We start from the raw sequence: 15,534 nt of genomic DNA on the forward strand, positions 1-15,534 counted from the left end.
TTGCTCATCTGCAATACGTCTATAGGACGTTTCATGTCAGATATCAAATAGACGTTTAGAAGATGTCAGTTTAACATGCATTCTAAATCATTACATCTTAAAGACATCTTCTAAACGTCTATTTGACATCTGACAGGAAACGTCCTATAGACGTATTGCAGATGAGCAAACACTCTTAAAAATACGTCTTCCAGATGTAAATATTACATCAAATAGACTTGTGCTATCTGGGTAGCTACTTCTATCAATACATATCTTGCCGTTTTAAAGAAAATCATGTCATTTACGTTACAGTCATAATCAGTTACAATAATCACGCAACACATGTTTTCAGTATGTATCCGTTTATTTAGTTTAAGAGAAACATAGCTTTGACATACCATCTTTGTACTGGCGTCTCCGGTTTGTTTGTGTAAAGGAAAATTTACCGCGATTGTGGGGTTTAAATGACGCTATGACTTCCGGGTCAATAGCAAATGACCCGGAATTTGAGTTATTTATTTGTAGCTGTTAAATAGGACTTGTTGCTTGTCAATTGTTTGCTGAAAATGTAGAAATAATATTCTGTAATTTTCTAGTTTAATAGAAGTAGTATTTCAGCTGTTTTTAAGCATTTATGTCTTTGTCATCTGAACCACCCCTGCACCATAATCATGTGTTGGTATGTTCCAATTCCAGGGGTGACCTCAGGCCTATAAAATCTAGTATTGTCATTCTGTCGGGAGGAGCATGAGTGAGAGGACATAAGTCTGTCTGTGCTCTAATTATAGTGACTTGTGTCAAGGTCAATTTTCAAACAGCTGTAAACATTTGATTGTTGTTTTTTTGTTTTTGTTTTACTCTCATGTCAATTTACTTTATTTACCAAACAGTGATTTTTTTGTGTGTTTTTTTTCCTTTTGTTAATTTTTATTGCCTTTCATTGGCCTTAACTGGGACAAATAAAAAGATCCCATCTGAACAAACTCATCCAACCTCTCCTGAGTGCTTTCATCTGCTCACGACAATTCAGTCACGTCTACCCTTAACATTTGGTGGCAGCGGTTTCCGGGTAAACACTGTCCGAGCAGCACTCGGGGAGTCAAGATGGACAATCAAGACAGAGGTCAATCTAGACACTCTAGACACCCCCTAGAGATGGTTCAGCTATGGGTGCTAGGCCTAAATCCACAGTCATCCAAGCATCCCACTCCGGTTGTCGAAGGCAGGACAGATCACTTGGAGAGGATTGTAAGAACGATGGTGGAGTCTCAGCGGCATCAGCAGGACCAGTTAGAGGCAGAGGCGCTTCGACAAGATCGGAGATCGAAAGGTATGGAGCACCAATTCAAGCAACTACAGCAACTGGTGAGAGGCGACCCAGCATTAACACAGGCGACGAAGCAGCCACTCACCGGACTGCAACCGATGGATCCGCCCAGTTCCCGCCCTGCGACAGCCTTTGATCCACTCAACATGCCTTTTCTGGATGTACCAACTCCTCAGCCACATCCAGATCAGCATCCAGTACCAGGGATGCAGAGCTCCCTCAACTCCACTGCTCTTGGCCTTGCCACACCTCTAAACCTCCAGCGGGGGTGGAAACCCCCTAGGATGTCCTCGTATGAAGATATTGAACACTATTTGACCACCTTCGAAAGGCTCGCAGCAGCAAGTCAGTGGCCCCATGAGACTTGGGCATTGTACCTTGTGCCCTTGTTGAATGGTAAGGCCAGATCTGCCTATGTAGCCATGTGTGTTGAAGACAGCCAGGATTACATGAAAGTGAAGCAAGCCATTCTCAACAAGTTCAACATCAGCACCGAGACTTACCACCAGCGTTTCCGTTCCAAGTCTATCAAGGAGGGAGAGACGGCGAAAGAACTTCAAGCCCGGCTAAAGGACCTGATGGAGAAGTGGCTAGTTCCAGAGACTCAATCTAGGGACCAAGTGTTACACCTAGGTCATAGTATTCCAAGGTCAGGACATCTAGGCAGGGAGAAGACTGAGAAGAGAATCCTGCAAAGATTTTATTGGCCAGGTGTTAACAGGGACATAGCAGAGTACTCTAGGTCTTGTCCAGAGTGCCAGTTGTCTGCTCGCTCCAAAAGAGGCTTAAAAGCTCCCCTCATCAGTCTCCCAATTATTGACACGCCTTTTAGTCGCATCGCTATGGATGTAGTTGGTCCCTTAGAGAGGAGTAGAGCAGGGCACCGCTATATCTTGGTAATTTGCGATTACGCAACACGTTACCCTGAAGCATTCCCCCTCAGAAATACTAAGGCAAGGCAAATGGCCAATAGTTTGATTCAACTTTTCTCCCGTGTGGGTGTCCCCAAAGAAATCTTAACTGATCAGGTAACTAATTTCACCAGCAAGGCATTGAGACAGGTGTACTCCCTGTTAGGGATTCGGGGCATTAAAACCACACCCTACCACCCGCAGACCAACGGTATGGTTGAGAGATTCAATCAGACCCTGAAGTCGATGCTGCGGAAGTTTGTGTCGGAATCAGGAGCTGACTGGGACCAGTGGCTTCCTTACCTATTGTTTGCCTACAGAGAGGTACCGCAGGCATCCACCGGGTTCTCCCCCTTCGAACTCTTGTTCGGGCGGGAAGTGAGAGGCCCACTTGACATTCTCCGAGAGAGTTGGGAGGGGGACGCTCCTTATATCTTATCTTATATCTTATATAGAATTTATTTCACACACACATCATCATTTCAAAACAAATTACAATAGTAATAGGAAGGTTATTGTGTGAAAAAGGGGAACCCCAAAGAAGCTATTAAAGCTTTTAAGAGGGGGCCCAATATCTACATACAACATATAACATTCAACATTCAAGAACAAATTCACTCCATAAAATAAATGTAAAAACAACAAAACACAAGCACTACAAATAAACATACGATCCCAGCACAAATATAACACTTCCAAAATGATCAAAGAGTATATGTTAAAAGCAAAATTTCCTTCAGATTTTTTTTAAAAACGGAGACAGAATGCACCAATTTAAGGTTTTCCTCAAGCTTGTTCCAAATCTGCGGACCTCTACAGACTACACTCAGGCTCGTACATTTCAAACGTCTTATTTTACCAGTAATTAACTCTTTTTCCCTTGTGTGATATGTATGCTGGGGTCGACTGATTGGGACAAGTTCACACAATCGGTCATTTAGCTTATGAACAACCTGGAATATCATACAAGCATTATGAAAAGCATTGTATTCGGTAAGTCTTAATAAACCCAGGCGATGAAACAATAGACGCGAGGGGGTATTTGGCTCAGACCACGTCAATACCTGTATGATTTTTTTCTGTAAGGACTGTATTTTTTTCAGGTAGCTAGTAAAAGTGTTACACCATATGACATTGCAATAATTTAAGTGGGACTCAAACAAGGTTTTATATAAGATGACAAGTGCTGACTGTGGGAGAAAATGTCTTACTTTAAAAAATAGTCCAACATATTTTGATAATTTTGTTATTAACTGGTCAATATGACATTTGATTTGTAGACATTCATCAATAAAGACTCCGAGAAATTTAATGGTGTTTACTCTTTCAATAATTTGTTCATTTATTTTAAGACAGACATACTTATTTACCCATTGATTTTGTTTGGAATGAAACACGATGTAGTTAGTCTTGTTTATGTTAAGAGATAATTTATTGCACCGAAACCAGATAGCAACATTTCTTAGCTCTCTATTTATTGTTTCTTCCATTTCGTCTGGATTCTTATGAGACATAAATAAATTTGTGTCATCAGCGAATAAAACCTTGTGTAAAGCCATTGTGGAATATCACATCAGCCAACCAACATTGTGAGTTATGTCCTGAAAATGCGAGAGAAGCTGGACCAGCTGAGTTCCAGGGCTCACCAACATCTGGCTCAGGCTCAAACGAGGCAGAAAACGTGGTATGATCGGACAGCACGTAGTCGCACCTTTGTGTCTGGACAGAAAGTGCTGCTGCTGTTGCCTTCATCAGAAAGCAGTTTGCTGGCGAAGTGGCAAGGCCCTTTCAAGGTACTTCGCAAGGTCGGTGAGGTTACCTATGAAATCTCAATGCCAGACAGACGTCGCTCTAAACAGATCTTCCACGTGAACCTCTTAAAACAATGGATTGATCGACCATCTTCTGTCCAAGACCAGCTGTGGGCGCGGACCGTGGAAGAGGAAGAAGAGCCGTTGGAGCAGTACTTTCCTACTGTGGGCGGCGAGTCAACCTACCCCTCCGTTGCCCATTTGACAAATGAACAGCAGGAGGACCTAAAGAAAATCATCCCAAGAGGCCTGTTCCGAGACCAGCCATGGCGAACCGACGTCATCACCCACGACATCCGGCTGACTTCTCCAGGTCCTATCCGGCAGACCACCACCAGGGTTCCAGCGCGACTGATCCCCGCGCTGAAGCAGGAGGTGGTGGCGATGCTGGAAATGGGGGTGATCGAGACATCACACAGCGAGTGGTGCAGTCCCGTGGTCCTGGTGCCAAAAAAAGGATGGGGGGCTCCGCTTCTGTGTAGACTTTTCGAAGCTGAATACCATCTCAGCTTTTGATCCATATCCCATGCCTCGTGTAGACGAGCTGGTGGAGCGCCTGGGAAAGGCTGAGTTCCTCAGCACCTTGGACTTGTGTAAAGGGTACTGGCAAGTGCCACTCAACGCCCAAGCACGAGAACTGTCCACCTTCAAAGCTCCATCTGGATTGTTCCAGTTTAAGGTCATGCCCTTTGGCCTTCATGGAGCAGCAGCAGCAGCATTCCAGCGTCTCATGGATGAAGTGCTGAGGGGCGCTGAGGACTATGCCGCTGCTTATATTGATGATGTCATCATTCACAGTTCGTCGTGGAAAGGACATCTTCAACACCTTAGTGATGTCTTCCTAGACAAACACATACAGGTCACATTTGCACTCAGTCTTTGTGTACTAGAATAGGCAGCATATCGCTGCCGTGACGATAGATGCGTCCCGTCACACAATGTACCTCCAATTTTGTTTCTCCAGTGCTACAGACATAACATCAGGAGACACCAGAAGCACAGAAGAAGTAAGACATAGTCAAAACCTCATTCAAATATATTAAAGCAGTGGTATTGATGCCAGAGGCACATGACACAGGCTGGTATAGTTGCTCTTACCCAACACAATTATTTTTCTGTTTAAAGACCATTTGACCACCTGATGTTGGAAACTATACAGCTCATAAATAATAAAAATTTGAAATCTGAATTAATATTAGATTATGATACTTTAAGCTTCACACTGAAAGTTGTTAGCAGCAGATTATTTCACATGTATTGAATCCATACATTCAAATAAATTATGTGGATGGATATACAATTATTATTTTTTGGACTATAAATTGACTGGTCTTTAAATGATTGTGGCCACCAGGGGGCATCGATTAGAATGCAGACAAGATGTTCAGTTAGGTGTTTTATTGAAAAACTTTAAATGTGTGTGTGTTTTGATAGTTGCACACACACAATTCTAGGAACTTGTGAATCAGTACAGTCAGCAACACTCTCTTAAATAATCTATATAAATATATAGATATAGTCTTTCGACGCCAGCGCTCTCTTCCAAACTTTCTCGAAACTGAAACTGTCTTCTTCCGCGAGCCGAAACCGGAACTTAAACTGTCTCCTTCCGCGCGCCGAAACCGGAACTTAAACTGTCTCCTTCCGCGCGCCGAAACTTTCGCACATTGACGCTCCTGATTGGCTGATTCTCAAGCAGCCAGTTTTATCTGCCTGAAAAGGGTCGTACTTCGTCACAAACTGGGATCATAGATAGTGTAATTAATCTTAATCATGCCATCCAATGCACAGAAGCCATTATCATCTCATGGAATGTCAGGACACAAACAGGTAATTCACAAATAGGTTTATTGAACAAGCACAGTACGGATTAAGCAGGGTGAATGATAGATGAATATAAACGGTAACTGGTTGAAAATCACTGGAGAGTTGACTGAATGTCTTATCTGAATGAAGACGATGACGACGAACCAGAGAGACTGGGAACAGGGAGACAGGATGAGGAACAAGGCAGACGAGACGAGGAATCAGGCAGACGATTCATATGATTCATGTACATATGTAACGTTACCCATATGGCGTCCTGTTCATTCTTCTGTTCCCAAAGGCCCCATCATGTAATTGCTCATTAAAATGTAGCATTTACTTATCTACTGTTTGTCCTTGTGTTTTATTCTCGGTCTCACCTTTGTCCTGTTGTTTATAGTCATGTTTCATAACTAATTCATCAACTAAATCATTAAAGGTATTGTAGGTAGGAATTTTATAAAAAAAACTTTTTTCTAAATTTGTTTAAACTTTCTGTATAAATCAATGCATAATTAAAATGTAAGTACTCTGAAAAAGAAAGAATAAAAATCGAGTGTCTGTAGACCTCTCACGACTGTTTTAAAGACAGCTCATTATTTCCATTCACTCCACCCCCTCCCTTCTGGGCTCCTTCCAAAGCCACGCCCCAAAAACACATGAACGCGCGACTGACCGCTGAGCTGAAGACGCATTATTTACCTGAGACGAGCGGAGAAGGAGCGCAGTGCATGTAGTGACATCATGTCAGAATCACATGTAATAAAAAAATCTAACTTTATCATTATGAAGATAAACAAATAAGATGTATTTTAGTACTCACTATCAAGCTAGCATATTGATATTGGTAAAGTTTAAAATATATATTTATTGATTCGCTAACGAGCTAGTTATCTATAAGGCAAATGTCACAGGTCGGGGGGGCCAAGCCAGACTGCGCCCACCCCTCAAAACCCAGGACCACCTCGAGGAGCGTACCAGAGACCAGACAGACAAGAAGATTTTCTAAAAGTAACAATCTTTATTTAAATAAAAGCAGGAATTAAAAGTCTTAATATAGGCTTCGTCTCTCTTTCCAGGGAGGAGGAGACCGAGGGGTGCGCTGCGAGGGCCCGGACTACTGGCAGCCACTGAGGAGGAGGGAGCCGAACGCCCGTCTGGCGTGCAGGTAAGTAACGTGGTAAGAAGGCTCTTTTCGGCGAATTACAGGCGGACAACGGTCTGGGCAGACCCGGGCCGGGACCACGGGCCAGGCGAGGACTCTCTCCACAGGACAGGTGGGTAGCAGGTAAGTTTTCTCAAGCGTCAGCTATTCGACAGGTGCGAGGTCCTCCGGGTGCCTTTCTGCCCTTGACGACTCCAGCCAGAGACGAGGGTACCCTGTATCATCCAGGACAGAGACAAGTGTGCAGGTTTAATTCTATTTCGGTGAAGGGTGGACTTACGGCTGGAGCGGGTGGTTCGGGACGAGCAGCGCTGCTGCTGGGGTGTGTCTCTCCTCTGAACAGGCAGCACACAAGAAGGCCGAGGCAGAAGAATCTTCTGTCTAGATAGGCAAAGCCTTTGATACAAGAACGAACAGGATCCTTTCATATAGAGGGGAATCAGGCTTACGGCTGGACTGGGTGGCTCCCACGGTAACACGAAGGCTGGGGCGTGTCTTTCCTCCGAACAGGCAGCACACAAGCAGGCGGTGGCGGAGAAACGTTCTATTTAAATAGACAGAACAAGTTGAACAAGGCAATCACCCTCCTCTACCATATCACAGGACCTGGTGGCGAAAGTGGAACATACACGTTCAGCCTGAGGGCTTCGTTCTGCAAACACTGGGGAGAATGTAAACTGGAGAACACTGGCGGTTAAATAAACAGGTATATCCACACACTGCAACTTCACGTCAAGTCCAATACTGTGTGACACTTCAATTCAGGCACCGCAATCCACTCTCAAATCTCAGTGCAATAAGGCCAGCACTCACCCAATGTTCAATCCCTCCACTGTTGCGCTGATTCGCCACTCAGAAGCTGGTGAGATGCAGAGGATTTCGCACCGCATGGAACACAGCGTCTTCAACACTCTTTCATACTCAGAAGAAGATATCAGGGGTTCAAAGATTAATCAGTTCACACTCTTAGTGGTAATTATATTTGTGGTCAATACACTTCACAATTCCTTATCCAATTCAGTGCAAGACATGCATTCACACGGATCCGGTGTTTCATTACTTATCTTTTTCCCTCGAGTGATGACATTCTCCAATCTTGACTCAATCTCCACAATTCACTCACTTCACATCAAATTCACGTTCCAGCTTTCGGCACTCCTTCAATCACCGTTGCACCCCTTTCCAGTCAGATCCTCACAGCCGCTCCAAAGATCCCAGCAAACCCAAGCCACTGCCAAAGGAATCGATCTCTCCCGGGGGAGTACCACCCTCGAATGCCTTTTCCTTTTCCTTTTAACTGCTTCTCTGGGCCGTGTTTCCCAATCACAGATCCCCACACCAAACACCCACACCTGGTACCGCTTAGCTAATCAGCTGCCGCTGTCATGGCAACTGACAACAGCAAACCAGCACGGTGTGCCGGTGAAATCGTCCCGGGGGAAACACACTCCTAGCGGAAATTAGTTCCGCTAGATTTGTCACCTTGTGACACAAAGCTAAAAACAGGTTGCATGATACACGTTTTTCCATTGCCATCATTTACACTGTGATGAAGATGAATTTCGTGTAACATTCATAACATATATGGTGTTCTGCATGTAAGAGTTTCCATGATGAAAGCATTGTTGACTCTGATGAGGACTACACTCCAGAGACAAGTACCGCATCGTCAGCTCGAGGACAGATCCGGGGTCGAGGGCGAAGCAAAGGAGGTCGTCACAAGGCGTCACTTTTCAGCCCCTTGAGGTCTCTCAGTTCTCGCCATCGCTGGAAAGCCACGCCGATATTGACACGCATTTTATTTCGTTGTTTATCCAAAGACTTTTTGTTCATTACCTTTTCTAGTAACGTTACTGTCTTCCTTTTTTTGCCTGGTTTGCCTTCGCGAACTGCATATGTGAATTTTGATTGGTCTTTCTCTGCCATTGTTTTGTTGTTCCTAGGTTCCGTGCCTCTTGAATTCCTCAAATCAAACGGATACGCGTGCAAGTGGGCAGGTCCTGTGTGGCAAAAGGGTGGTTGCCATGGTTGCGAGAGAGTGACAGTCGCCTAAGCCAATCCTTGGTTTCGTCCCGGATGGAAATAATGAGCTGTGTTTAGTGCAGATTAAACGGTCTAGAGTCACTCGATTTTTATACACTTTTTATCAGAGTACTTACATTTTAATTGTGCACTGATATATACAGAAAGTTTAAACAAATTTGGAAAAAAGTTTTTTATAAAATTCCTACCTACAATACCTTTAACTAATCAATTACTAATCACTTGTAAATTACTTGTAACGGAATTCACAAAACATACATAAAAATGTTAGCATATCACTTGATAATCATTTAAGAATGTATTGTTAAAATAAATAGGCTATTAAATCAAAATATATGTCCAGCGGCATCTGCTGCCGGAGAAAAGTCCCTGGCTGAGATGCCGCTCCCGCTGCACTGGTGGCTGCTGGAGATGCCGCTGTACTGATGGCCGCTGGAGATGCCGCTGCACTGATGGCCGCTGGAGATGCCGCTGCACTGATGGCCGCTGGAATTGGAGATTGAGATGCCGCCGCAATTTCAGCTTTGTAGGCCTACAGCTTCTTTGAATTAATATCAGAATTGTGCAGTACATCAGAAACTCATTTCTGTATTAACTGAACTCATTTCTGTATTAACGGAATAACCGTTTATATTCATATTTAATAACATGTCAAATTAATATTTAATAAACAGCATTTTCTGAAACATTAAAGTGATATTGACACTTCTTGCTGGAAACCTATAACGTTACATAGTATCAATAGGCTACTTGGAACAATTGCAGCTTTCTCTGATGTAATGGAATCAGAAACTCAAAACTTTATTTACAAAGGATATGCTTACACATACTCTGTGGTAGCTACATAATGTTATTTAGTTAAAATGCAGTTAATAAAATAAAAAATATTGATTGCTGGAGATGCCGCTGCACCGGAAAGTCCTGGCCTCTGGAGGTCCTGGCTCACTGATGGCCGCTGGAGATGCCGCTCACTGATGGCCGCTGGAGAAGCCACCGGAAGTGCCGCTTCGAGATGCCGATGCCGCATTTTGCGCTTGCTCTCTCTCCACAATTGAAAGAACTATATAACACTGTGCAAGTGGTTTATGGATATTTTGATACAAAATTCGTACATATTGTACCTTTAAAACAATTTGAAAGTGAGTAAATGATGACAGAATTTTCATGGGTGAACTACCTCTCAAATAAATGTATTATTGTTATCTTTTTACAGGTCCATCTGATCTGTTCATTTTGTATCTTAAAGCTGCAGTCCGTAGCTTTTTTGGGGTTAAAAAATATCCAAAATACATATTTGAGAAAATACACAACCAGCCAGTGTTCAAAACTATCTGCTTGCCTTAACTCGATTCAAAGCGGTAAGCTTGTAATACTGTTTTTAATTTCAGTGGTACTGGTGGATTTCCGCGGGAGATTCGAGCATGTCTTTGCGTCATTACGTCACATCTGTACACATAAAGAAGGAGTCTCGGCTAGTAGGCTATATTGCATGTGAGGATGTTGGAGGTGGAGATTTATAGCCTTTTCTCACAGCACTTGAAATAATTAAACTTATCAATTTGATGGCGGATCCAGAAAGGTTCAAACGACAATCACCAGTGACAACAGATTCACCCGCTGTAAAATGCAAAAGACTTCGTTCGGACTTCGGAGTAGCTACAGAAAAAAAGAGACGGCAACCGGACCCATGCGAAAACAAGGAAGGACATTACATGTAGTCACGCAATGCTGACGTTGTTAACATTAACAATTTGAGAACAAAGTATAATTTGCACGGTTTTGCATGATAACTTATAAGCGATTGTTAGATTTAATCAGCGCGATTTACTGCAATGTCAGAACCAGAACAAAGGAGGATGTTTCTTACTAGTTCAGATGACATTTTCCGGTGAAAATTCTTATGTTGGTCATACTTCCAAAAAGAATAATCTGTGATTCTGAATGCCATATCCACACCGGCGCGGTGACTGACAGCTGCACCCTCTCCTCAAACATTGTGTTCTTCTGCGCTGTGCCGTGTCGAGGGTGTTGAACTACAACTCACATAAAGTTGATAATTCCGCGAATGACTGCAATTGCAGATTTCGAACAGAGATGGCGACAAAGAGGAAAAACGCCGGACTGCAGCTTTAAGTATTTAGTTTAATATTGTCAGTTTTTTTTACAATTAAATGTATTTTTTATAAGAAGATACTGTTTATCTGGGTGATTCTGTGAAATCGGTGCATTTTGCGTCACTAACAAATAATCAGTTCTAAAGTTGGTTTAACAACAAATAAATGTGTAATTTAAAAAAGTTAATGTTACTACAGATCATATGCATCAATATAAGACCAAGTAAAAGCCAATACAATATCATTTTAAATAATTCAAATCACATATTATATGCTATGGGTAAGGATTTTAGCCTGTCCCTCGCTTTGGTTGTTCTTTTTCAACAGGACTTCTCATTTGTAAAATGTTGGTAAAATTATCCAATTTTCACAGTTTTATATTGTCTAAAGTGTAATCTCATTGTTAAGCAATGGTTTTGACATAAATAGATATATTTTCTTAGAAATATAAGTCATTTTATCATTGTCCCCTAATTTCATATCAGTCCTGTTACTATCACCAAAAAACCCCTATAAAATAATGGTACAAACCAGAAGTGACATCGTTTCAAGGAAGTGATATCATTTAGATAAAGTGGATTCCACAGTGTAAGCAAGGATAGGTTTCTCTCTTCCTAATTGTCCTATTTTTCATGTTTTATCATGGTTGTTAGAGAGGGGTCGGCATACAACATCAGTCCTGTTACCATTTTTTAAAGTGTACATATAAACAATTATTTATTAATCCTAATATTACCAATATCTAGAAGAATTAACCTTTCAGATTACATACCATGTGCCTTTCTGACCTTGACCTGTTATTTAGAAATTAGCATATTAGCATCAAATTATCAGTCCTGTTACCATCAGTCCTGTTACTATCCCAGAGCAAAAGGGAGCATAGATTCTAGCCCAGCTGCATAACTCAGTCATAGATGGTGTATTTGTTATTTGCAGGGGAAAACATTAAAATGCAATTTAAGGAATAGGACAACAACTAAGGGACATAGACATTTATAAAGGTTATTTTGTGTGTTATTGAGCTAAAAGCAGCGACATATGAGCATCGACATGCTTAGTTAACATTGTTTGTTTATGCATCTGTTTTTTATTTGTATACTTATGCTCCTTACTTTTTTATGTCTTATTTGCATAGAATTAACATCACATTTAATTTGCTATACACTTTTACAGTTGTTAGTAACATGCCATTAACTGCAGCCGAGAAGCAACGGCGCTATCGCGATCATAGAGACCAGGATCCAGAGAGGATAGAACGGTATCTTCTATGGGAAAAAAAGAAGAAGGCCTATAAGAGAGACCGAGAACAAGAAAAGAAAAATAGAGGCATAGAAGAATGCAATGAGGTAGAAAAGGTGTTGAGGATGAGATGGAGAGCAGACCATGTTTTATATGTCCAAAGATGATTTGTTTTAATAAAGATATACATTTTCTTCTATATGATTGTATTTTTCTATATAATTCTATATTACCTCCCATATGGAAGCAGATTATCATGGCCTAATGTTCCATAACTAGTACACTGTAAAAAGTGAAACATTGGATTAACCTAATAAAATTGAAGTAACCATTCACAATAAAGATTTTACATTGGCCTAATGTTCAGAAACCATTCAGTTCAAACTAATTTTCTGCATTTCATGCAAACTCTTTTCTGAATTTGTTGTAAATCAATATTTTAAATTGGCTTAAATGGAAAAAAGAAGGTTTTTAACAGACTTGATTTCATGCAAACTCTTTTCTGAATTTGGTGTAAATCATTATTTTAAATTGGCTTAAATAAAAAAAAGTGTTTTTAGCAGACTTGATCTAAATTGAGTTTTCTTCAATCTGAAATATTCATTCCAAATAATACAAAAGGCTTCACAATTGGCATAACATCAATGAGTCAGATCAAACGTTCTTTTAAATATTTATTAAGTCTTGAATGAAAATCACTGTTTTTAAGATTAGACTCTTTTTTGGCAAAACAAACTTACACTTGTAATTCTTAGACAGTTCAAGTAATCAGTTCATTTCAAATTGAATTTCATATATAGCAGTATTAAAATGTGAATATATCATAAGAACAATAATAAGAAAAAAGAACAAATACCTAAAAACAATTGGTCTGGTTCTCTCAGAAATTTTTGTCAGAAGAAATAAATGTAAATCAAATACAAAACATAGATATTGCCACATTCAGTAAACAACAAACAACTACTGAACTACTATTACGATGTAGTTGAGACTGGGGTAAAGGCGTTTCTCCCATCCTGTGTGTGTGTTCATCAAAGTACTGAAATGGAGGCTGTCAGTCATTCATTGACAATGCAGCAGAGTGCAGAGGCGACATAGTTAATTTCAGTTCTTTTGGAAATTTGAGGTTTAGCACATGCAGTCCAAATAAAACTGTTACAGCAGCTGCAGTTGAGGGCACGTTACTGAGGACCTCTGTGCTCTCAATGCTCTCACTGATGAAGATGGCCATTGGTTGCTCCGGCTATCACCTGGCATATCCTGGCGAGACAATACATAGTAATGAATAAAGAGTGCTAACCAAACAGTTGATGGAGTATCTCAGAAAATTAAAATATCACATATAACCAATAAAAACAAGGATTTGTAATACAGAATGTATGCCTTAAGAAAAGCATTTTCATGTTCAGTCAGTAATTGGTTGGAACACTATTTTTTCCACGTCAGTAATTGTTTGGAACACTATTTGTGGAACCACTATGAGTGGTTGGTAGCACTGTTGCCGTCTTTTATTTTTTGGGTACAGATCTCGTAGCCTAGGCTGCCTACAGACGCGTTTTTTTTTTTTTTTTTTGACGGCCTGCTTATGGGGCGTGCAGTTAGCGGATCATGAGGATGAATGATCATTTATGTTTGTGCCTGCAATCGCTGATACAACCTTTAAAACAACCTGGGCATTCAGCTGTGCCACATGCAGATTGCCTCCATACTGATGCAGCAATTCAAGCAAAAGGAGGCCAAAATACCAGGTATTTAGTGCATATACGTGAACATAGCTATAAGCTGCAATCAACAGAAGTAGCACAAATAATTGCGTGAAATATATATATATATAATGCATGAGTTACACTTTTTTGTAACTTTTTTTTCTCAAATTACTGAACTTAGACTACATTCTAATTTTTTGTATGTACTGTATGTACAGTATGGAAGTATGTGCGTGGATTGCTGAGCGATGTACGTACCTGAATTTTCTTGATGAGATGGTGAACAGATTCACCAAAGCAGATGAATAAACATTTAAGAACTGATTCCCTCCTTGTGTTGTCCACGACCTGAACAAAATGCATTCATTAAAATAACATGCTCCTTTTTTATCACATACAGTAGAAATACGGTTTGAAAAAGACAAAGTATAATGAAACATGATAAAAAATTTGACCATTCATCATGGAGCATTTTTTTTTATAATGCCATGCCTGCCTGACACATTTAGAACACATTTAGCCTAAAGGTGCAAAAAGCTCACAATGTTAGTGTTAGGGGCATCATGCTCAGTATAAATCACTGTTTTATAAACCATAAACAAGGTTCAAAGTAGCCCCACACTTCGTTGGTAGTATAATTAAGGTTCTAACATTTGAAACAAGGCATTGATAACTTTGTAAGTGTACATATAGTTTATTAAAAAGACTGTTTTTATTGAAACACAGTAAAGTTACCTTGACTTCTCCAATAATCATTTGCTCCTGCCCTGCAATCTGTATTGAACGCAAAAACAACTTACCCGTGTCAGTGAAGACTTGACAGACAACCAAAACTGCCCAAAACTAGGAACCATGCCAACCAAGCAGCAGCTTTCCTAAAATTCAAATCCAAACAGTCATTAATCCGTTTTAGTTTTGCAGTTTCAAAGTGTAAATTTATTTTCCTCACATTAATTTCCGCCTTCGCAAATTTAATACATAAAACATAACGTTATAAAATCTGCGTTCATATTGAAAGCCGGGGGAGAGGCAGTTAGCCTGACTTTAAACTCTGGGCGGGAAACGTTAACGTTAAGTTGTTAGCTAGCTAACTTAAACGTCACTCCCATATTGAGGTGATTCATTTAACGTTAGCAGCTAATTGTCGTTACTCAAAACTCAGTCATGAATACATCGTTTTTTTAACAACATTCATCATTTTTTCCTTTCATAATATCCATTCAATCGGTCTAACGGTATATAATCTTAAGTTCTTGGATTTCCCTGGAAAATCGTTAGCACCTAGCTGTAAAATGGCGCGTTAACGCTACTTACCACTATAATGTCAAAATGAATGTTATAATAACTTCTAATCTGCGTGTCTGTTCATTAAAATGATATGACGTTAATACTTTTCAAGTATTTAAATGCTGAATGGTACCCCCTTACCT

This window comes from Rhinichthys klamathensis, unplaced genomic scaffold (assembly GCF_029890125.1).
Source record: "Rhinichthys klamathensis goyatoka isolate OS25496 unplaced genomic scaffold, OSU_Roscu_1.1 h1tg000111l_1, whole genome shotgun sequence".
Classification (NCBI taxonomy): Eukaryota; Metazoa; Chordata; class Actinopteri; order Cypriniformes; family Leuciscidae; genus Rhinichthys; species Rhinichthys klamathensis.